At 49.8% G+C, this 24619-nt stretch overlaps 1 protein-coding gene across 1 annotated transcript in view; it reads right to left on the minus strand.

The window, feature by feature from the left end:
- LOC103252434 (mitotic spindle assembly checkpoint protein MAD1-like) overlaps nt 1–24619 on the minus strand; it is a 386753-nt gene that overhangs the window by 282809 nt on the left and 79325 nt on the right. The window contains exon 2 of the mRNA XM_008051059.2: nt 14783–14927. The gene's annotated coding sequence lies outside the window, so the exon portion shown is untranslated. The remainder of the gene's footprint in view (nt 1–14782; nt 14928–24619) is intronic.

The raw sequence follows: 24619 nt of genomic DNA on the forward strand, positions 1-24619 counted from the left end.
AAGAATCAGTGGCGGTCAGAAGGTGGGGAGGGAAGGACGAACGGCAAGCACAGGAGGCGTTTCGAGCGGCAAGGATGCGGCGTGATTCCGTAATTGCGGCTCTGTCCTATCTGCACTTGGCAAAACCCAGAGTGTGCCACCACAAGAGTGATGCAGCATGACTCTGGGCCTCCAGTTAACCAGGCTGTGTCACTACTGGTTCATCAACTGTAATACTGTACCAGACTAACACGGCAAGGTGAGGGGTTAATATGGAAACTTGTGGGGGGAGGGGAGGGAGGAACTTCCTGTACTTTCAGTATGATAAACCTAAAAATGTTCTAAAAAATAAAGCGTATTAATTTTAATAAGTAAAAACTAAAAAGGCACATACCATGTGATTCCATGTACATAACATCGTTGAAAGGCCAAAATTACCAGAGATGGAAAACAGATTTATAGGGAGAAATGGAGGAGCATGGCTTTAAGGGACAGCACAGGGGGCCTTTGCGGTGGTCACAGGAACCTACACAGGCAGCACAGTGACAGAGGTACACACACACTGGACTAATGCCTGCTGGGCCAGAACGACATATGATGTCGCCATGGGGAAGCTGGGTGAAAGACAGCGGGGAGCTCGCACGCAGCCCTCCCTAGCCGCCCAGAAACCTGTAATGACTTCAAAACAGACAAAACCCTCCGACCACAGCCTAGTTTCTCTCAGGGCTCAGGAAAGCCACTTTTAAAAGGCCTCACATCTCCCTCTGCTCCCTCCTCCCCTTCTGTCCCCATGAGAGCCCTCAGATTGAGTCAGTTCCTCCAGAGATGCCCTCACTGTCTCACAACACTATATATTTACTTGTGGCCACCTGGTCCAACTAGAAAGGAACCCTTGAGCTCCAAGTCTTGCTGCACAGTTCCCACTTGCATTCAGTAGCACCAAACAGTGCTCACAGAGCTCACAGTAGATGCTCAGTGAGAATGTGTGGAATGAAAACATTAACGGGCCGGGTTCGGTGGCTCAGCCTGCAATCCTACGCTTTGGGAGGCCGAGGTGAGTGGATTGCCTGAGCCCGCGGGTTCGAGACCCACCTGGGCAACTTGGCGAGACCTCATCTCTACAATAAATCAAAAATCAGCCGGGCGTGGTAGCGCGCGCCTGTAATTCCAGCTACTCGGAAGGCTGAGGCGGAAGGATCGCCGGAGCCCGGCGGGTCGAGGCTGGGATGGCCGGGAGCAGCCACTACACTCCAGTCTGGGCGACAAAGTGAAACTCCAACTCAAAAAAAAAACCCCAAAAAAACACAAAAACATTAATGAGCAAGTGAGTGAAGGAGTTGGGGATCTTCCCTTTCAATTCCTTTTCAGTGTTCCAATCTGCCTACATTATATACTTTGAACATGTGAAGTCCTGCTTGCAGGCCAGCCTTTCTAAATCCAGAGAGAATACCAGACAATATTTTGAACCAAACAATACAAAACAAAAATAACTCATACCAAAATTTATGGGGTAACCATTCATGATAAAAGCTCTTAGAACACCACAAATAAAAGAGAATTTCACTTGCCAGGCTCGGTGGCTCAGCCTGTAATCCCGCGCCTTGGGAGGCTGAGGTGAGTGGATTGCCTGAGCCCGTGGGTTCGAGACCCACCTGGGCAACTTGGTGAGACCTCATCCCTACAATAAATCAAAATATCAGTCGAGCGTGGTAGCATGTGCCTGTAATTCCGGCTACTCGGAAGGCTGAGGCGGAAGGATCGCTGAAGCCCAGTGGGTCGAGGCTGCAGTGGCCGAGAACGGCCACTGTACTCCAGTCTGGGCGACAGAGTGAGATTCCAACTCAAAAAAAAAAAGAGAATTTCACTAATTCAGTAAAGAGTAACTACACAAAACATATATCACATATCATGCTTAATGATAAATTACTGGAGCTTCCTGCACCATCTGAAGGAGACAAGGTGCCCACTGTCAACACTCCTCTGTGACAATGGTAAGGAAGACACGCCTGGCATCGTTCACCGAGGCTGTGACAGTACACATCGAAAACCACCATAGCAACAACATTGTCAGGTACAGGGTCAACACACAGGACCTAACTGTATTTCCATGTACCAGTAACAAACAGAGGATAAAAGTCTTAAAAGATAACGTTAAAACTGCATCAAAAGTAGAAAATACTCAAGGGGAAAAAATCTAATGACATGTAAGACTTCTATCCAAATAACTATAAAACTTGCTGAGAGAAATTAAAGACTGTTTAAGTAAGTGACAGAACATATAATGTTCACAGTTGAGAAAATAAAATAATGTGGGGATATTATTTATCCCCAAAAAGTAATTCACAAATATATTGCAATCTTAATCAAATGCCAGTATAATATTTGTGGAAATTAACAAACTGATTTCTGCATAAGTATATGCAAAGAACCAAAAGCAACCAAAGAATCTTAAGAAACAAAAACAAATCAGGAAGATCTCAATAGCAGATACCAAAACATTACAATAAAGTAGCAATGAAAATAACGTGGAACTGGAAAAAGGACAAACAAAAAGAATTAATAGAACAGAGAATCCAGAAGCTGCATTACCCATAAAGGGTCCCCAGGCTTATGATCATGGCAAACCCATAGCACATGGGGAAAAAGCAGTCTTCCAATAAATGCTGCTAAATCAACTACACATGTAACAGAGGAAAAACAAATCTTGACACCAGCTTCGGTTCATCCTCAAAAATCACTTCCAGATGCACATTAGATCAAAATGTAAATGGTAAAACAATAAAGTATTTAGGAAAAAAACAGTTGCCAGGGATGGTGGCTCATGCCCATAACCTCAGCACTTTGGGAGGCCAAGGCGAGATGACTGCTTAAGGTCAAGAGTTAGAGACCATCCTGGGCAACACAGCGAGACCTCAAAAAAAAAAAACAAAAACAGCTGAGCACAGTGGTGCATGCCTTTAGTACCAGCTACTCAGGAGGCTGAGGTGAGAAAATCAATTGAACCCAGGAGTTTGAGGTTGCAGTGAGTTATAATTGTGCCGCTGCACTCCAGCCTGGGTGACACAGCAAGACTCTGAGAAAGAAAGGAAGAGAAGGAGGAAAGGGAAGAAGGTGGGGGAAATGGAGGGAAGGAGGATGGTTAAGTGTCTTCATGACTCTGGGAGGCAAAGACTATTTAATCATGACTGAAAAAGCGCTACCATAAAGGTAAAAACCCAAGCCAGATTGTATTAAAATAAACTTCTGTTCATCAATAGATACAATTAAAAGAGTGAAAAGGCAAAGCACAGACTATAAGAAGATACCCGAATACAATTCTCCAACAAAAGATTTTCATATCTAGAATAAAGAACTCCTAACACTCAATTTTAAAAAGGCAAACAACCATTTAAAATTCAGAAGGAAGTAGGAGCAAAAAGCCTGATCAGGCATGGCACACAAGAAGACAGCTCCCAGGCCACTGAGCATATAAAAGGTGCTTTGCTTCACCGAGCTACGAGGAAACCTAAACCATACTGTGACCCTACAGCACCCCCAGTCAGACTGAGGAAAACTAGAGGCAGAAGGCCCCACGCGTGGGTGCGAACCTAGAGGAACCAGAACCCTCCAATGTCCCCGGCAGGAATGCAACCTGGCACAACAACTCTGGCATTGGGGGCAGCCTTGGACCTAAGCGTGTGCCAGACCTGGCAGTGCCCAGAACAACCAAGCCTAGGGCGGTTTTACCAAACACTACACACGTATAAAAATGTTCACAAACGATGACCACTTGTATACCTAAATCCTGAACTGTACCCCACACCTTTAAAATTAAAAATAAATAAAAATAAATTTTAAAATGTTCACAGCAGCGATACTCACAAGATCTCCAAACTGGAAACCACCCAGATGTCATGTTACAATAGAAAAAGTGATATATTGATACCATGGAAAACTTAACAGAGTAACTAAGAAGAATTAACAAATTTCAGCAATACACAACATCATGCACGAATCTCACAACGAACACATGTGACTAAAACCTGACACAAAAGAGTACAGGTATGTGATTTCAATTACATGAAGCTTAAAAATAACTCTGAAAGTAAAAGTCAGGAAGAGGCTCACGCTGGAGTTGAGGTTAATGACCGGAAATGGGCACAAGGGCCTTCTGGGGACAGGGAACCAACCATCTGCTTTTTGATCTGTCCTATATTTGTAATATGTGCATGCTGTACTTCCATACAGGGATTACTTGAGGAAAAGCTCACAGGGTGGAGCGCCAGCAGGGTACGCGGGGCCGTGCTCCACAGCATGGCAACGCCAGAAAGCCCCGATGTTCAACAGGAGAAAGGATAACTAGATCATGATTTATTCATCCCTCACAATACTACAAAAGCAGTGACAATGAATGGACTGCACTCACATGGATGATGTCAAAAGGAGAATGCTAACATACAAACAAACTAAAAGTCACAGAAGTAAGGTGCTATTTATTTAAAATATAAAAATGGAAAAAGTTAAACATTTAAAGATATAAACAAATGTGATAAAAGCAAAAAGGAAAACAAGAGAATGATCTGACCCCCAATTTAGGAGAGTGGCTGTGTCAAAAAACTTCTCAGCAGAGGTCGTTTTCTATTTCTTACACTGGAGACTAGAGATACGGGAGACTGTTTCATTCTTTGAACCCTATGTATGTGTTTCATATTACCTTTGCACATACAATGTTTTTCACAAGAACATGTCAACCAAGAAAGGACACAGGGAGACCGTGAGGCCCATGAGCTGTGCAGCCATATTCCTCTCTGAGCTGACTGTGAACCCAGTCAAGGAATTTTTGAAACCCCATCTGCATCCACACTCACCACTCCAGGCTGCACACAATCCCAGTACTCAGAGAGACACTATTTGGGTGGATCAGACTTTTTGAATAAACACAAGCCAACTACATGAAGTAGCACTTGCCTGGAGAAACGAGGATCTCATCTACTGCTAGAAAATACCCCGGCTACACTGAACCTTACTAGGGAGGTCTCTGTAAGTGTAAGCTGCCCAAGTTGTATAAATACAAAACAAATAACAAATATAATTAGACTCTACTCCATTTCCCCTTCACTCACATATCTTATAGGAGTGCAAACATGCATAAGATGTGACTCTACTGTAATATTTCAGAAGAGAGATAAAAGTTATTTATTCAAAAATAAAAAACATCCCAGCAACATGCACACATCTTGAAATCCTTGCTGACAAAGTATAGGCTGAAAAGGGGCCAGTGAGGCCACTGGGACACACTTCTTCCAGGACTCCCGGGTCCACTCCCACCTAGAACATCCAGTAGTGTCGGCCCTCACTGGACAGCTTGCCTCCCAACTGCTCTGCCCTCACCACACCTCGACTTCTCCACAAGGGAGGTCCTGTCACTGACCCTGCAGAGGTCAAGTGGCAACATTAGGAAGAAGTGGAGGGATCTCATAAAACCATAGACCTGGAAGGATCCCAGAGAGACAACTGCATTTTCCTCACATAATGGACAAAAAGGAGGCTTAGACCATCTCCAGCGAGCTAGTGGGCTCTGTGAAAGGCACTGAGTTGCTGCCCTGAACAGACATGTCTTGCTCTTAGCCCTGGAGGCCTGACCTTCCCCTGCAGCCGGCCCAATCAGAAACTGAGCTGAGGAAGCTGGGCGCAGCTGAGCAAACCCTCAGAGGAAGAGGCAGTGCAAGAAAGCCCGGTCTCAGGCAGCTTCCAAATAATTATGGACAATTTTTCAGCAAGTGAATTTAAGGACTATAAAGAGCAACATTTATTCAAAATAAATAATATATATACCAAAAGCCAAGCAGAGCCCCTCAGGCAGAAAAGGAATGGGAGATGGCTGCAGGGCAGCATCCTGGGCCCAGAAACGACACCTAAGAAGGAAGGAGGTCTTGGAAGAGTCAATAAAGAATATGCTCAGGGATCCCTGGGCAAAAACCCACCTCCCCTGCCCCAGTTTCCCTTGGGAGGTTTCAGAACGTGCAGAAGGAGTCCAGTGAGACTACGCTGGCCATCCCCAGTGAACGGGAGGGTTCACAGGCTGGGCTCATGAGAGCAGTGTCTGGACCCCAAAGCACACAGGAAAAGAGCCGCATCTTCCAGGACACCCCCTTCGGGATGTGAGGCAGAAAGGGCTTGGAATTCTTCTGAGCCCACCCCCCAGTCCCTCACTCCCTGCCTTGGTTTTCTGAAAGCTCGCCTGCCTTTTGCCCTTACATTTGGTTGTTTCTAAAACAGTCACCAGCCTTTCTACAGACCAGTCTTTATCTGCTCTTCAGCTGTCTCCCAAGATCGATATTACCTAAACTGTGCACTGTGTAGAGCAACATAACCTCCACACACAGCCACCAAGCTCCCAGTGTCTCTCCACTGTCTCTGAGAACAGGAGCTCCGCCAGGGTTCCCAGCCATCATGGCAAAGCTCGTCCGCTCCAGGTTAAGCTGCAGTACCCAGCAGTGGTCTCAAAACTGCAGGATAGTCACTAATGCTTGTGAATGGTTTTCTAATTTACAAAGGATATTTTATGGAAGTGAGCAGATCTGATGCTCCTAGAAAATGAGAAAGACATGGCAGAAGTGAATATAAATTTTCTTAACCCCTTAGCTCCAGAGAAGATAACAGATTAATGTTCTCACAGTAACACACCAGCTAGTGCAGATTCAAGACACCAGCCCAGAACCTAAAATCCAGATCTTCTAAAACTCTGTAATAGACAAGCCTCTGCATTTCCCCACTTGAGGGTTTCGCAGGGCAGGATGTAGCCATGACAACCAAACCTCGCAATTTGCAGCCACTACCTGAGTAAGATGCCGCTAGCCACCAAGCATCCAGGGGGCTACACAATGGCCAGCCCTGCTCACCAACAACCTGTATCCTCCAGCAATCAACCCACTCTGTGGCAGGGCGGGGGACGTAAGGGTGCAGAAAAGAGGGGAAAGGGAAGCTTTTACTTTGTTGAAAAAGTTTCTTGCCAAAAGTTAGTTTTGACTGCTTACAATCTATAAACAAGATTCTGCAACCGCATTGTAGAATATTAGGGGCATACCAGAAATAGCTCATTTTATATAGGAAAATGGTGTTCATCCAGTTCTACAAGCCAATTTCAATTGCTTAAAATAGTCATGATATTTTACCAAGGTAATTATACTCTTAGCTATCAGTAACAATTAAATCCTTAGACTGGAGCCGCTTAATACAGGTCTCAAAATAAAATTGCACATTCCAAGCACTGTATACTTAAATGTCAAGTACACAAATAGGGCCTCAGACGGGATGCAGAAGCCAGAGCCCAATCAGCAGGCCTCGCCACAGGCCTGCCTCTCCAGGGCCTCTGTGCTGGCTACGCTCCCTGGGGAGCTGGGCTGGAGGCTCACAGAGGGTGGCACAGCAAGCAATCAGCAGCCAGGAAACCCTCGAGGTCAACATAGCCCTCTCAGGGGTATGATGAAGAGAAAGCACTCCTCCACCACAAGCAAGCCAGACAGGGGAGTCCATGTCCGGGGCTGAGCTCTGCAGGGGGTAGGCAGCAGGGACATCAATGCGTACAGCCACTGAGTGGCAAAGCCAGCGGCACAGATCTGTTGTTCAAGGCCCAGGGTTACACAGGTGACTGGGATCAATCCATCACACACACGCCTTGGAGGGACAGTCAGTATAAATGAATAATCAGTCGGTGCCAGGCAATCAGTGCCCTTCCTTCTTGCTAATGCAGAACAGCACACACAGAGGTAGGTGGGTCAGGGTGAGGCCGATGTGAATGAGGAAGTACTACAGTCTTTCAGCCTGCCTTGGAGGCTCCAGATGTGAACTTCAAGGACAGAGATGCTCCAAGAAGGTACAAACCTCACAGAAGCCTGAGAGGCTCAACCTGGGCCACGAGGGGACTCCACAGGGGATAAAAATTACTCCATATATTATTACTCCAATCACCAGTAATTCCCCTCACAACAGGGAGTTCCAACAGTAAGGTGGGGGTCTGAACTGCAGAATCAATGTCATTTTAGTAAAAGAACAGGGTTCACAAAATGACAAGTTGCAAGCCAAAACTAGCCGACAAGAATACTATGATCCACACCGTGATGTGCCAATGGCAACACTTCATATAAATATCCAAACTGCTGACTTCTCTTAAGAAACCAGGAGATTACCACAGGATGATATACTCTGGAAGCAGGCGGGACTGTCCCTCAGTGGGTGGCCATGCCCTACCATGCATCCAGACCATTCCCCCTTGGTGCTGACCACCTGGCCATTGTGGGCATCTGAATTTTCAGAATGCAACAGCGATGCCATTGCCCATCTCTGACCCAGGAGCAGTGGGCCATGACGTCCCCTTAAAGGAGTTCACATCCCAACCCCTGGGACCTTTGAACAGGTTACCTCACAAGGCAAAGGGACTGTGCAAGTGTAATTAAGGTTAAAGATATTAAAACAGGAGATTATCCTGGATGGTCTGGATAGGCCAAGCTTTTAAAAGCAGAGAACTTTCTCCAGTAGAGCCAGAGGGCTGCAACAGACAGAAAAGTAAGGCAGATGTGAAGCATGGGAGGGCAGGGGCACATGGAAAGCGCAAGAAGGGCTGCAGTGCTGCAGCTCCTCCAGGAGTGAGGCAACTGCTTCAGCCCTGCAGGAACTGGCCTGTGCCAACAACCCTGATGGGCTTAGGAGTAGATTCCCCCAAAGTCCTAGATGGCAGCCCAGTGGGGCTGAGCTATACCCTGATGATGGCCCTGTGGGACCTGCAGAGCACAGGGACCAGCCATGCCCACCCAGACACAGACCCACAGAACTATGGGATGACCCATATGTGTCATCACTGCAAGTCTGTGGTGACAGCATCAGCAGAAGGCTAATATCCCCAGAGCCTGAGAACAGCTGTGCCCTCCCATAGCACAGCAGCCCCAGTGACAGAGTTTCTGCCTCAAGAGGAACTCAGGGATTCCATACCGGGGATCTTTCCAACAGCCCATCCCACAAGAAGAATTCATTCGCAGGCAGGACACAGTGAAGATGGAATAAGACTGTCCCAGCCTTCTAGGAGCTTCTTCTACTCTCCCCATAGACAGCCAACAATACAGGATCCAGTAACAGAGTGCAAAAGTCACTGCCACGACCTTAAGCTATACTCCTGGGCATTTATCCTAGAGAAATAAAAACTGACATCCACACAAAAACCTGCACACCATTGCTCACAGCAGATTTACTTGTAATAGCAAAACCTAGAAACAATGAAAACATTCCAAAATCAGTTAACAGCTTTAAAATGGTGGTACATCCATACCATGAAATACTACTCAGCAGAGGAAAAGGAACAACCAACGGACAGGCAATACCTTGGGTGGACCTGGGTGAAACAAGCCTGTTTCAAAAGGTTATGTACTGTATGATTCCATCTATGTAGCAGAACTTCAAAATCAGAAAATGGATAAGAAGTTGCTAGAAGGTGGAGTTGTTGGAGGAATGGAGGGTACAGTACAAGAGGAGGCCTGCAGTGTAGACACTTCTGTGTCTGGACCATGTGGCGGTTATGTGGCTCTACACAGCTGGTGGACACATCTGTGTCCAGATCACATGGAGGTTACGTGGCTCTATACAGGAGGTAGCAGACACTTCTGTGTCTGGACTGTGTGAAGGTTACATAGCTCTACAAAGTGATAAAATGGCATAGAACTGCACACACACAGCACCAATATTAAACTCCCGGTTTGATGTTGTCCTACAGTTGTATGATATGTCACCATTGGAGGAAAATGGGTAAAGGGTACATGGAACCTCTCCACACTACCTTCGCAACTTCATGTGAACCTATATTTCAAAATAAAAAGTTTCAGAAAATCACCAGTGGAGATTACCAATTCTTGATAGTGCTACACACTGATAGAATAGAGTACCTGAGTGAATGGATGGTGGATGTGCAGAGTCAGGCTTATTGCTGGTGGAGTAAGAGTTTTCAGATAAGACAGGGGCAAGAATGATCCACAAGGGGCTGGACTAAAGCTGAGGATACGTGTATATGCTCATGTTTCGTCTCACACTAATGCAGAAGGTCACTGGGGAAGTCCTCATGGATGTACATACAAACAAGTTTGTGCACACACTCATTTCCTGGTACTTTCAGGAGAGGAGGCCCCGAGCCCACAGCACCCAACTAGCAGCAGACACATCGAGAGCCCAGATCTTGGTCTCTAAAACCATCTGTAATAAAAGGAGCCAGGGATCCCTGGAGAAACCGCTGATTCTAGGACTGGGACAGGAAACGCACAAGATGAACTCGGAGCCCCTTGTGGTCCCAGGGGTAAGGAAGTGTTCGGCACAAACCAGTCAATGCACACTGAGCCCCCCATGATGGGGCTAGGCCAAAAGGACCCGGGCGTCAGCTGAAAGAGCTCCCAATGCCAAGCAACCGGAATCAGTAGCTTTGGAGTAAAACCCCAAATCTAAAACAAACATCCACGAAACCATCCGATATAAATACATGACTAACTTAATAAATAAGTGGAGAAAAAACAAATCACCTGAATTCTAAAGAAATCACGAAAGAATTCTAAAGAGTATGTAGATACTCTTAGCCCCAAGGAGTGGAAACTAACTCCCCACCTGAGTGTGGGCTGCACACCATGACTTCAGTCCAAAGAACAAAAGTGGAAAATGGGAAAAAAAGAATAACTTGTCTGTGGAGAAACCTGACAGACACAACTCAGCTGGGTGACCCAGGTCAGCATCACAGGAGTCATGTTGATGGCGTACACCCTGGATATGACGTGATGAGACGTTGCTTCACCTCTGAGGTCTTGCTCCCCAGAGCCACAACCCCAGGCAATCATGATTAAACATCAGACAACTCCCCAAAGAGAGACATTCTACAAAACATCTAAGCACTCCTCAAAACTGTCAAGGTGATCAAACAAAAAGTATGGGAAAAACTGTCACAGTCAAGAGGAGTCTCTAGAGGTGTGCCAACTAAATGTAATGCGGTGTCCTGGATGGGATTCTAGAACAGAAAAAGGACATTAGTTCAAAACTAAGGCAAACTGAAGAAAGTATTAACTTTCGTTAATAATAATGTGTCAACACTGGCTCATTAATTATATCAAATGTACTACACTAATGCAAACTGTTAATAACAGGGGATGCTGGGTACAGGGTATATGGGAACTCGCAGACTTTTCTTCACAATTTTCCTGTAAATCCAAAACTGTTCCCCCAGAAAATGAAGTTGTTGTGTTTTTTTTTTTTAAGTCACTGTGTGAAACCAAACACGATGCTATCGCTGAGCCCTGCCACACCTGGAGCAGAGTGCACTCATCCCCAAGTAGGTCTGAACAGACAACAGCCAGGCTGGAGAACGGGCTTGCCTGTAAACCCAGCAGTGAGAACTCACAGACAACCACGGGGGTGCACGAGCTCATTCTAGAGATACAGTGGTCTGTGAGTGGTTCACACAGCAAGCACTGCTGAGCACCTGCTAACACAAGCCCTACACAGTCTCTTTCAGACAGGAGCCAGCAAGGCCAGGCAGGCCACTGGCCCTGGGATCAGATATGACACCCTGTAGGCTGAGCATGGACAGAGAGACAAGCGAAGTGCCACGGGAGTCTGGAGAAAGAAGTGACAGCTCCACCTGCAGGTTGTGGAGGCGCCTTCCAGATGGACAGGGAGGGCAGGGACCTTGAGAGTCGAGTACAACCCAAGTAAGCAGGAAAATACACACAAGAGGCTTGGATCCCTGGGTGTGCACCAAGTGCCATGCTAAGTCTAAGCTTTCAGTGCCCACACTATCTATGTTATAGAGAGTAACATGACTTAAACAAGTGGAGGCAGCAGAATTTGGCCAAAGGGGGGATGCTGCAACAGTGAGCAGGCAAGGCAGACTTCTGCTCACCCCAGGGGTCTCTGGGCCATGCCGAGGGGCTGCCATTCTATCCTGTAGGTGGCTCATCACTAACCACCAGCAGAGGACCTGGGCAGAGGACAAAACAAAATCCAACCAGACCTCAAAGCCTTCCACCAGCATGACTTCTAAACCTGTTGAATCAATCTCGGCCTAGATTCATTTAATAGACTTATACTATGTTCTGAGTGTGCCGCCCTAGAAAAAGTTCCTGGGTTGAGACCCTAATCCCAGATGTGATGCTATTAAGAGGAGGGGCCTCTGACTGGTGATGTGGGCAAGGGGGGACCATCATGAATGGGCTTAGTGCCCTATACAGAGATCCTAGGAAGTCCTCTTCCCCTTCTAACGAGAAGGCACCATCTGTGAACCAAGTGGTCCTCACCAGAAGCGGACTCTGCCAGCACCTTGCTCTTGGACTTCCCTGCTCCAGGACTGTGAAGAATAAATCCGTTGCCTATAAGCTGCTTAGGATGTGGCATCTTGTTATGGCAGGCGAAAGGACTGAAACAACCTGCCTAAGGCACCTCCACTCCGGAAAGGGCTGCAGACCCACAGCCAACGTGAAACGGCGGATGAGTTCTTAAGTGACATCAAGACAGACGCTGGCTTACTCAGCTTCCTCACAGGCTGTGGGCACAGCCTGGTCCAAAAGGTGGGAAGCTCTGTCTCCCTGGCATGGGGCTCCCCAGAGCCTGCCTTGCAGAGGGGGCAGGGAACCATGTCTCTACAGGTCCTGCACAACACCTTGTGAGCAGTGTCTAAGTAAGAACCAACAATGTGAACGTGCTAGGCTGCCACGGTGTGAAATATGCAGACAGATCATTGGGCCTGAGCTGTTTGTGTTACAGAGAAGACAACAGACCCAGAGAGCGATGTTCTGAGATTCCAGAGAAAGGCCAGATTCCCAGCCAAGTCCTCCCATGGGAAGCTTCCCACGTCACGGGACTACAGCATGTCTTCCTTTGCACACCCACAGCTCGTCAAGGTGATCCCAACCAAACACAGCCTCATTCCCCACCTGCCTCCCAGGATCCTGAGCTCCTTAGCTGATTGTCCAAGTCTCTTCACCATCACCAGCAGCTGAAGGACCAGGGTCATGCTGAACATGCCTGAACTGCCGCAACGGCAAACTCACACTGCCGGCTGCTGAATCCAACTTGTCTTTCGTGTGTTCCCACACATCTGGACAACCTTTCATCTCTCTCCCAGTCATGGATCTGTACTTAAAAAGGTCAAATTCTCCACGCATGTTTTCATAATCCAGAAAGCCTCAGGTCTTCACTTAAACATCACCTCCTGAGAAAATCCCTTTGGGATGATCACTGTGCCACTTGTTTCTGCCAAGGCTGGTGGTTAGGTGCTTGTGTTTTGCTCCTGCCTGCCCATTGACAGGGCATGAATTCTATAAGGGTTGTGCCCACACATGTGTGCTGGGCGCAACTCACATCAGGCTTACAAGCTGATGCTGGCAGGCACACAGCAGATGTCTGGGGAGCGATAGGAAGTGGAGCGAGGTCCTAGAGCACTGCTCCACAGGAACCCCCACGATGGGTCGTGCAACATGCCTGGGCCACCCCCTTAGTCAGAGGCAACAGGGAGCTCTGGCCGAACAGCCATGTGAGGACATTTTTTTAAATTCCCCTCGCTGGGTCTACCTGCAAAGCCAGGCTTCAGAGTCAGCATCTGGGGTGTGCACAGAGGGATCGGCCTAGCCCATGTCTCAGGAAACCCCATGTGATGTCTGTAGGACTCAGGTTCCACATGATACCAAGACAAACGTGAGGTCTTCTTACAGGAGACAGTATAGCATTGCCAGGAAACTTGCTGGAGAAGCCATGAAATAGCAGCCTTAGTAGGTGAACTGTAACACATCTTCTAAAAACCCCATAAACGGGAGCTCCCAGTGGCAAAGAGCCTAGGTTTCCATCAAAAACAATCGGGAACAAGCAGATATTTGCCAGGTATAACTCCTGGCATTTCCCAGGTGCACCACCTTCCCCCAGGGCCCAGAGGATGAGCAGCAGAGCCCTCCTCCCACTCAGTATCAGCCTGAGGCAGGCAAGGGGAGTCTCTGCCCAGCAAGCTGGACACCCTGCCCTGGCCCAGAGAACACTTGGGAACAGATTCGGCCTCTTCCTGTCTCGTCTTCTGTAGTTTCAGCGTCCAAGGTAACATTTTAAACAACATTCACAAAGCCTTTCACACTCCAGCAACCCCTGCTTAATGGCACCAGACATTAGAACCCCTTCAGGCACAGAACAATTAGGGAGAAGCAGACAGTCTGCCGCCCCCACAGCTGGTGCTGGGCACAATAACAGATTCTGCCAGAGCACCTGGAAACAGGTGACAGTCTTCATTCCAAACCCTGCCCAAACCCATGGCAGCTTCATCCACATTGGGAGCCAAAGGACAGAAAGGCTGCTCTGCCCACTGAAACAAGAGGTTTTCTACCCACTGCAAGAGATGTGGGCCACTGCAGAGGGTAGGAGGTACACAAAAAGCTCCCCCAGGGCACAACACCAGGCCAGGGGTGGACCCCGGGGATGCTGGAGAAGCACTGAGAAAAGTGGAACCCACGCCAGGCCCTGAGAGTCTCAAAGAGAATACTGGGGCTGGGAAAACTCTTTCCGGCTTTCCAAAGACCCTCCTTGGAAGGACCCAGGACAAAAGCCCACAGCCAAGCAAACCACCAAGACTCTTTCCTTCAGGGGGAAGAAACCTCATTCTGACCAAGCATGTGACCCACAGGCAGCTCTATGCAACTGATCAAGAAGTGAGGGCATCAATCACAGGGGCTGAGAGTGCACCTGACTTGGCAGTACACCTTGAGGAAGGCAGGGTGCCAAGGAGGAGAGGGTAGGAACACGAAAGTGGGAGGATGGCCCATACCTTCGTCAGCAGCAGGACTCGCTTTTGGAGCCTCCGGGCCAGCGCCTCGTGGGTCTCACGCTTCTTCCTTTCCTCCAGCAGCTGACTGCTGACCTGGCGGACCTCATCCTGGAGCTGCTGCCTGGCCTTCTCCAGGCCCCGGGCGCTGCATAGGAAAGGCAAAGGGTAGCACAATTAGTCCTGGTGTGACCATTGCCCCCTCACCAAGGAATGAGCCCACCAGGACATCCTAAAATAGAGCTGCACGTGCAACTACCTCACTGCCATTTCCTCACTCCTGAATAGCTACTTAAGGCCTTTCAGGAGTTTCTGGATTTCAAATAGACTTGCAGGGTGATCCCAGAACACGGCAGGGAGGGGGAAGGGAAGTTCAACTCCACACACAATGGGAAAAATTGTCAGCAGCGCAGCACTTTGGGAGACAGGACTTCTGAATGAGCTAGATTGCAGAGCAAGCACTTCCCATCTGAATCACAGCGGCCGCAGATGTGCGGCGTGGCGAGGAGGAAATCGAATGCCAGCCACGCTGTGGGGGCCTGTTCCAAAAACATTCCACAAAGTCGAAAACTGAGCAGAGCCCTGAGCCCAGGGAGGACCCCTGTGGGTGGATGCCAGGGGCACATGGGGCTGTTCTTGAGAGGAGCCCTCTCCTGCCTGCTCCTTCCGGTTTGTCAGCATGCCCTTTTCCCTCTGTGTTCCCCACAGCCTCTGCCTCCACGCACATGCCGGTCACCTCTCGCCTGCGTTACTGCAACAGCTTCTCAATGAGTCTCGCTCAGGCTGTCTGCCACAGGGCACTGAGCTGTCTCTTCGGACTGCAAAGATTTGTTGAGATGTAGAAGCCTCCAGAGGCTCCCAGCCTCTTCCAGAAAACCTCCGAGCTCTGTGGCCCGGCATTGCACCTTGAGAACTGACTCCTTTCCTCTCTTGTCATGGCCCACCTGGCTGCTACCTGCTGCCCCTGCCTGTCCTGCACATCCTTCAGAGGCAGGCCCAGTGCCCACGAGTTCTGTGAGAATCTGTCCGTAACTTAGGGGCTTCCGGGATGCCCCATGACTCTACCTCCCAACATGGACTGCCACTCCGTGAGACAGCTCCCAGAAAGCGATAGTGTGTGGCAGAAAGGACATCTCAGATAAGGGAATGAGTCAGTGGAGGGACCAGCTCTTCCCAGAGGGGCATGGGGCAAGGGCACAAGACAGAATGAGGGTGAAAAATATGAGCTGCACACTGTTTTTTTAAGTAACAGAAGCCTGCTTTCAAAGGAAATCTTCACTAAATCTCAAGGAAATAAAACATAAGCAGAGTATCAGGGTTATGTTACAAGGTAACGTTTATAACACTAGCGAGAACAGTGAGGATGCCCTGAGAATGACAGTGCGGAATGGGGCTATGAACACACCTGCAGGCCTAGTTCATCCTTGGCATCCAGTTATTCCTATTTTGCTTTGATTGCATGATTTCTGGAAAGCCTTAATTTATAAGCATGGCAGACAACGCTTTCTTTTGAGGTAGTCTCCATGAGGCTAATGTTTTCTATTCCACACCTGAGTGAATATGGAGTTTTTATCATAGTTTAATATAATTCTTTAAATAGTTAAAGTAGAACTTAAAAGTGAATGTGAATCAAACACTTACAAAACTTCAGTGGGGGCTTGGTTGCAGTTCCAGTCCAGCCCAACGTGGTGGGAACCTCTGGCCTGGGCCACCCTAGACCAGCCAAGCCAAAAACCTCACAAGTCCACAAAAGCTGAAACCAGCGTTCCGCATCAGGGGCGCCAGCATTTCATTTCAATTTAGCTGTGATACTGTGAAATATATATCTGGTCTCTCTGTTTCCGGACATATGGTTCCCAGAATCTGTGGAGTGGTGAGAGTAGCTTTGTAGGCTAATAACTGACGAGTGGCTGGCAGCCCCTCAGCAGCCTCGCGGGGCTGGTCCCAGGAACACCAAGGCAGGGTTAGAGGCTTGGGACCTTCAGTCCACTCCAAAACCTCCCAGGCAGAGAGAGGGGCTGAAAGTTGAGCTGTGATCACCAATGGCCAGCGGTTCGGTCAGTCATGCCTACATACTGAAGGCTCCACATGAAAGGACAGGTCCAGGGAAGCCTCCTGATAGCTGAACACGGGGAGATTCCTAGAGGGCGGCACACTCTGAGGAGGGCATGGAAGCTCCGCACCCCTTCCCCAACCCTTGCCCCACACTTCTCTTCATCTGAATCCTCTGCGACATCCCCTAAAATAAGCCAGCAAACATAAGCTTCCCTGAGTTCGGGGAGGCACTCTAGCAAATTAGCCAAACCCACAGAGGGGGTTTGAGGAACACCAATTTACAGCTGGTCGTCAAAAGTACAGATCAAACAACCGGATCTTACAACTGGCACCAAAAATGGAGGGGTCAGACTTGGGGCCTGAGTCCTCCACCTGTGAGATCAGACACGCTCTCCAGGTAGAGAGTATCATGACTGAGTGAGAGGACATCCAGCTGGTGTCACTGCAGCACTGATTGCTTGCTGGGTGGTGGGGAAAAAACCCCACACATTTGGTCACAGAAATCTTTTGTGTTGATAGCTGTGGTGTAACTGCAGAGGAAAAACAGTTTTGAAGTTTTCCTAACAGATGAGTCATCTCAGAAAGTCTTACACGATACTTAATGCAAATACTGAATTGGTTGGCTGCCACCCGCCACTCCGAGGTCCTCCATAACAAAAAAACATAAAATCAAATAAAAAACAAGTACAAATATCCATTGGAAACAGACATATTAAAAGGCCATTTTGAATTACAGTTCAATGTAAAACTATTCATAGGCCAATTTAATAATCAAGGACTGTGAAATCGACTCTTAAATCATTGAATTCAGGTGGGTAAGTTCACAAGCTCTTTAAATCACTGCTCCAGTATGGGTAATTTAATTAGAAGAATGATATCATTCCCAGTGCTGTTTTAAAGCCAGGCATGCAAAGGCAAAAATGTGGCTAATGCCATCTTTCAGGTGACGGGGCAGAGAAACAGATGCCTGACCAGGTGGACAGGTAAGGAGCTGCTCTGAGAAGCTGCCCTTAGCCGAGGCAGTATGGAAGGGAGACTGACATACCCCAAGCCCAGCATTTTGGGTGCATGGTACTCTCATATCCGTGTGGCAGTCACATGTGGCTGGAGTCCTCCCCACCAAGAGCGAGTGCAAATAAATGCACGGCCACATGATAACTGTTGTCCTTCTCCAGAGTCCAAACTTCCACTGCTTGAGGACCAGCGCTCAGTGCAATAGAGCCAGATGCCAAGACCGTGCACCAGGAACCCTAGATGTAGTCTGCGCCAGCCTCCCAACCCACTAGCTGCCACTGAGCCTCAGCCGCCTCCACGAACAAGAGAGCAGGCACTGAGGTGGCCCAACCCGAGCCTCTGGCCAGCTCTAAGATGTTACAGGATATAATCGGAAGTGTGTGTCCAGCGGTACCTCAGAGATAAGATGAAGCCTTGAAGGGGCGGGGGCCGAACCCAGGCTGGAAAATCTTGCCTGCCAGGTTATAAAGAAAACCCTTCCTCTCCCAGGAGTAACACTTCACGAAGTCACGAGGGGAAGAGGTCCTACCAGTAGAACAAAGGCCTGTTGAGACCAGGATGGTGATGGTGTGTGCCTACACAGTTCGTAGCTGGACCCCAGACTGCAGGTCGCACAGCACAGTGGGCGGTGAGACATGCCTGCCTGAGGCCCATCAGGCTGAGCACAGTCGGGCCCCATCTCCTCAGGACCATGTTCCCCAGGCCTGATGTTCAGCTGGCACCCATCGTTCCTGAAGTCAGAACTACACTTCAAAGTCCAACTGAAGCAGGTAACAGGGAGATGAAGTTGCAGAACAGCCTCTGCAGAGCCTCCCTCAGGACCACTAGCAACGCAGACCTGGCTCAGAAAATCATCCATTCAACCCACCTGATGAACAGAACACATGTGGGGGTCCAGCTACGAACTGTCTAGGCACACACCATCACCATCCTGGTCTCAACAGGCCTTTGTTCTACTGGTAGGCACCTCAACCAAAGGAACCACAAATACTGAACAGAGAGAATTTACTACAATGTGTAGGTACCAATGTAAATGAAAGGAGATAAGACAGAATCCTAAGGTATCAAGGAGGCAGTAACTTCAGGAAGCAGCTACCATTCCTTAGGCTGCGGGAACAAAGGGAGGAGGCTAAACTGATTAAAATTTAGAAACATAGCGGAGGGTGCCCCTGGAACAGGAACTGAGCCTTTGAGAGGAGGCACTGCTGGTGTCTGTCCCACGGGAGCCCAGACTTCTGAGGAAGGGCACCAGCCCGTGGGAGCCAGGACCTCAGCGACTGGCATGAAGTAAGGCAAGGTCACTGAAATGACACCACAGGCAGGGGAAGAACAGCCCCCCACCCCCAGCCTAGCCATGGGCCTCTCTCTAGCACCCCTACTGAAGAGCCCAACCAGAGTACTGGCTGGAAAAGCAGAAATGTGGGCTGCAGGTCCTGGCACTGCAATGCTGAGCACAGAAAAGGGAGTTTGGAATTGACAGAAAAGCTTAGAGGTGAGTACAGAAAAGGGAGTCTGGAGTTGCCTTTATCACTGGCAGTGAGCAGAAAACAGACCTTAAGCAAACAAGCAAGTAGGTGCTTCCCCACATGGTGAGACCTGATAGAAAGCAACAGAAGGCAGGGGAGCCAGAGCAAAGACAGGCAGGGAAGGGCTCCTGGGCAGCTGAGATGGATCCAGGAATGCTCCTAGTACCAGCAGCAGGGTGGCAGTGGATACAGCCTGCTGCACACACGGCCAGCTGGGGCAGCAAGGCTGTACCAGCCCACAGTGATAAGCAAGCTCCCAAGAGGAAGGGCAAACTGGGAAGGGCCAACGTGAAGCGCTGGGGACAATAAGAGGAGCACAGACATGAAGCACACATGGCCTACCAAGACATCTGTTCAGCCACCAAGGAGAGCAGAGAATGGGGCTGAGCAGGAGGGGCAGGAAGTCAAGGAGCCGTCCACTGTCTGCTGATGAAATGTGAAGTCGAGCCCAAGCACGCCAGCATGCTCAGGGAAGCAGTTCAGTGGCCGGGCAGAGTCCTGAAGACCCAGGACAGAAGGGGCAGTGGAGAGCGAGAAGCACTGGGATACACAGCCCAGCTGGCAGGATCTTCCACAGCACAGTCTCCGGAAAGTATCCTCAACTAGTTTCCCAAACCACTGCCAACAAATAGCCTAGCATGCAGGCGGGTGAGAGCACATGCGCTCGGGTCAGAAAGGGTTTCTGCCCTAAAGACCCTACTAGGGACCTCTCTGCAGTGCAGAAGCATCCAAGTGGACAAGGCCCAGCGCACCAAACCCAGCATCAGCACCCCCAACCGCCAGGTTCTCTCTGCTGGAGATGTTCTCTTCATTCAATCTCGGCCTTTCTTCTGAGGTAAAGAAGAGAAGACTCATAAAAAATTAAGCCTCTAGCTCCATGCTTAAGTTGAACTCTGAGGTCACTGGCATTTCCGTGAACCTTTGGGAGTTCCGAACGAAGTTCTTAGTTCTTAAAGAAGAAGTCAGGCATGTTTATCGATCAATGCCTTTTTGAGCTAGCATCTACTGAAGAAACAAGGTCTGAGCTTTTGAGACACCATCTCCGCACTGTGACAGGCCACTGCAGTCTACTTTAATGTAATCTTCATCAGAAAACTCCCAACCTAAGAATATCTACTTTCAAGGAACAATAAAAGGATACAGTGCATTCCAAAGCAGCAGGAGACATTTTAACGACCTTCTTCAAGATACTGCTGCTCCAGCTCTTCCCTCACACCACCCATGCATCCCTCATGCCCTTTGTCTACCTTCTCCAAGTCCCAGCACACCATCCTGAGCACTCACCAAAGCAAGGGAAGAGCACCTGGACAGATACTGCAAGGCTCTCCCCAGAAACGACGGCGGCCCTGGAGTGCAGAAGCCCATGCAGCATGGCCACCATGAAAGGCACTCTGACATTCAGCCCATGAGCCACAGGCTCTTAAGAGGACCACGAAAGGGTAGTGCTGTGCATCTTGGGAAGAACAGTCACCCTCTCTGGGACCCTGACTCGATGCTTGGGATGGTATGATGGTTCGCAGCCCAATCCCAATGCCCAAGTCATACCCTTATAAACACACAGGGAATGAATACGCTTCAACAGCTATGCCCAAATTCAAAAGGACAATTCTGAGCTAAGCACAACCTTTGCTGCAGACTGAAAGCTCATGTTAGAAAGTGTGGCCTTTGAGAGGTAATTAGGTCGTGAAGATGAAGCCCCCCATGGGGATGAGCATCTTTGTCAGAGACACAAGAAAGCCTGCTTCCTCTCTCGCCCTCCCCCACCTCCCATGAGGATACAGGAAGACAGCCATCTGCAAACAAGGAAGAGAGCCCTCATCAGACACTGGACCTGCTGCTGTGATCTCAGACTTCTCAGCTCCAGAACTGCGAAAAACAAATGGTTAAGATCTCCAGTCTAAGGCACTTTTGTTACAGGAGCCCAAAAGGACTGAGACAATCTTTTTTTTTTTTTTCTTTGAGTTGGACTCTCACTCTGTCACCTAGGCTGGAGTACATTGACACATTTCACGGCCACCGCAGTCTTGACCTGCTTGGTTCAGGCCATCCTTCCACCTCAGCCTTTCAAGTAGTTGGAACTACAGGTACGCATCACTACAACTGGCTAATTTTTTTAATTTATTGTAGAAATGAGGTCTCGCCAAGTTTGCCCAGGCTGGTCCCATGGGCTTAGGCAATCTTCTCACCTCAGCCTTCAAAAGTGCTGGGATTATAGGCGTGAGTCACCGCACCCGGCCAATCTTCTAATCAGTAACGCTTGGACATGACATGATGTTCACACACAAGAAAGCTGTATTTCTGATGACTACCCAAAGTAATAACCTGGCAACATGTGCTACCCAACAGTGATCTCCAATGGATTAAGATATAAATACAACTGTCTATACACGCTGCTCTTCAGTAAATACACTTTTACATAAAAGGATGACAATATTAATACAATTTTATTTAAACTTCTACAAAATCCCGAAAAGCACCTTTATTCTTCAGAGACCTGAAGGACATAACTCAAAGCTCATGAAGACACATCATTTTTAATTCGGGCCTCAAGTGACAGGGTCAAGTGCATGAGGCCACTGCATCCCCACCAGGACACAGCCATACTTGACCTCCAGAGGCTCCAGCATTGTGCGGGGGAACCCCCCCCCCCATTGCTAAAGGAGCAGAGGCCCCGTCGAGCTGAGCAAAGCTACGGCCAAACTGGTGGCTCGTGACATGTCTCGGTCAGGAAGAGACGTGCAAGGACATATTCGGCCTGACTCCCACAGCAGGGGCCTTCTCTGTGTCGGGATTGCTGCGTAGTCTCTGACCCAGCCCTCCACCTGCACAGAGTAGGTACTGCAGGTCTCAGGAGGAGGTGGACAAGTCTTAGCTGCCTCACACATCATCAGGGAATCTCTAGAAGCGGAAAGAAAACTCTACAAGTCTGGGCTTGTCAAGTGAATAGAATAACCAAACTGGAAAGAATCATAGACCCAGTGGGTGTGAGATTAAAGTCCCAGAACTCGACTAGGGGGCAAGGGCCAGCAGTTCCCACAAGACAGATGGGAAATGGAGTGCATGCTGGGCCCCACTCCTGGGCCCAGAATGGCCGCATGCGCTGCTGGGGCTAGAAACACGCCCCAGCCAAAGGGCATCTGGTTTGGTGGACAGCGAGCTCAACACCAGCTTGACAGAAAGGAGTGCTGCGATGCTCTGAGGCTACAGGCGAGACGAGACCCCTGGGTACCACTGTCTGCAAGCAGAGCCACCACAGTGTAAATTAAAAGCAGGAGGCAGAGGGCGCTGGACCCAGAAGATCCGGGGCACAAGAAGGAGAGGAGCCCAGGGCTGTCCTCCTCCAGGGCCAGGGATGTACAGGGAAGGGGCCCCACTGGCTTCAAGGGGTCTGCAGGGACAAACCAGAAGTGACAGGGCGATAGCCATTGGGCCCTCGTGACCAGAATTCTCCGTCTCAGAGCCACCCAGCGGTAGAAAGGACCGCTTGGTTGAGTGGCCAGCCTCCATCCGGAGGGGCTCAGGCCTGGGCTAAACCCCAGAGGGCAGGCCTTGCCGGTGTCCAAACCTCATGCCACACAGATTTCCTCACGGCCCGAGCTGCAGTTGTGGCAGCCACGGCCTGGAGGGCAAGCCGCGAGCAGGCAGGGCGGCTGGGCGGCCAAGAGAGCCTAGAACGTCGCCTACACCCTCGTCGGGCACACCCCAGCCAACCCCGGCACAGCATGAGAAGAGGGAAGGCTCACAAGGGCTCCCCTGTGCCCATCCAGTGGAGCCATCGGCCCGGACTGGCCTCCTTTCTACCAGCTGCCATCCAAAAAAGGGTTCCGCTTCCAAAACACTGCTCGACAAAGACCAGAAACCGAGTTCACCACTGAGCATCAGAAGAACATGGGGAGAGAATCTGGGGCAAGATTTTGCAGAGGCCACCTAGCCCGGCGAGGATGTGCCACCAGCAGCGGGGGATGGAGGAGGTCCCGCCTCCCCTGCCGGAGGCTCTGCCGCGCTCCGGAGCTGGATGGTAGGAAGCCGACTCACAGCCAAGACCTGTGCTCCCGGGCCCTCAGTTTTCGCTCTCAACCAGGGTGCCGGCAGGAATCGGACAGCAAAGAAGCCAGGGGCTCCCACAGGCCACAGCACAGAAAAGGCTCAACCGATCATCCGTGTACAAGCTTTTGGGAGGAAAAGTCTTTTGGGGGAGGCGTTGGGATACAGGCAGTGGAAGATCCACGCCAGAATGGGGATCTCACTGCAACAAAACCCAACCCAGGTCAGCACCCCAGAGAGCTGGAAGCCAGAGAGAGGGAGCCAGAAATAGGTTCGGAAATGAGGAGAGAGAAAGGGCCAAACCAGGAACTCGCAGCTTCAGGCAGTGTGCTGTGGAGGGAGGCCTGGAGTCTCCCCCAACCTCTGGGAAGGGCATCTCCACCTACCGCAGCTCAGGCTAGAGCAAAGGGTCCTTTGTGATGCCTCCCTTCCCTTCCTATCTACCACATGCAGCACCTCAGCAAGCCCTCCAGAACCTCCCTGGAGTCCAGACTCTGGTACGTATGCCCCCACACACCTGGTCTAAGGGCCCCCTGAGTAACTGCACAGCTTCCACGTGGCTGCCCCGCTGCAACTTCTGCCCAGCACAACCCCACGCATCCCCCTGAAACAAACACAGCCCATGTCCTCCCAGCCACCAGAGCCATCTGAAAATGTAAACTCACCCTGCCCGTGCGCTCTTTCAACCATGGCCTCCCGCTGCATGCTAGAGGGCAGCCTCGAGGCCAGGCGCCCTCAGCTCGTCTTGGCCCCCTGCCATCCCTGCCCTCCCTGCCCTGTCCCACACAGCACCCAGCCACATCAAGCTCCCCCGTTCCCCGGAGAGCGTGCACTGGCATCTTGGGCTTGGCAGGCTGACGTCTGACCTGAAGAGCTCTCCCTCTCCTCCCACCACTGGGCACGGCCAGACCCCCTGCCACCCCCACCTCACTGCAAACCCCTCTCTCACAGTCACGACCTCCCTTCAGATCATGACTACTGTGACAGTGTGTTCATCCATTCAGGATCGGCTTCTTCACTGTATTCCACAAAGGCAGAGAGAGTGTCTGTCATGTTCCCCACTCTGCAGCCAAGTGCAGGCCAGAACAGGTCCTCACAATCACTTACACAACTCATAAGACGGCAGGTCAAGGGTAAGAAGCAAGATTCCATGCAGAATGTTTGGCTGCTCCCAGACATGCCAAGGGAGAGAGGAGACAGG

Source organism: Carlito syrichta, unplaced genomic scaffold (assembly GCF_000164805.1).
Source record: "Carlito syrichta isolate Samal-C Ts95f unplaced genomic scaffold, Tarsius_syrichta-2.0.1 Scaffold158442, whole genome shotgun sequence".
NCBI classification, from domain to species: domain Eukaryota; kingdom Metazoa; phylum Chordata; class Mammalia; order Primates; family Tarsiidae; genus Carlito; species Carlito syrichta.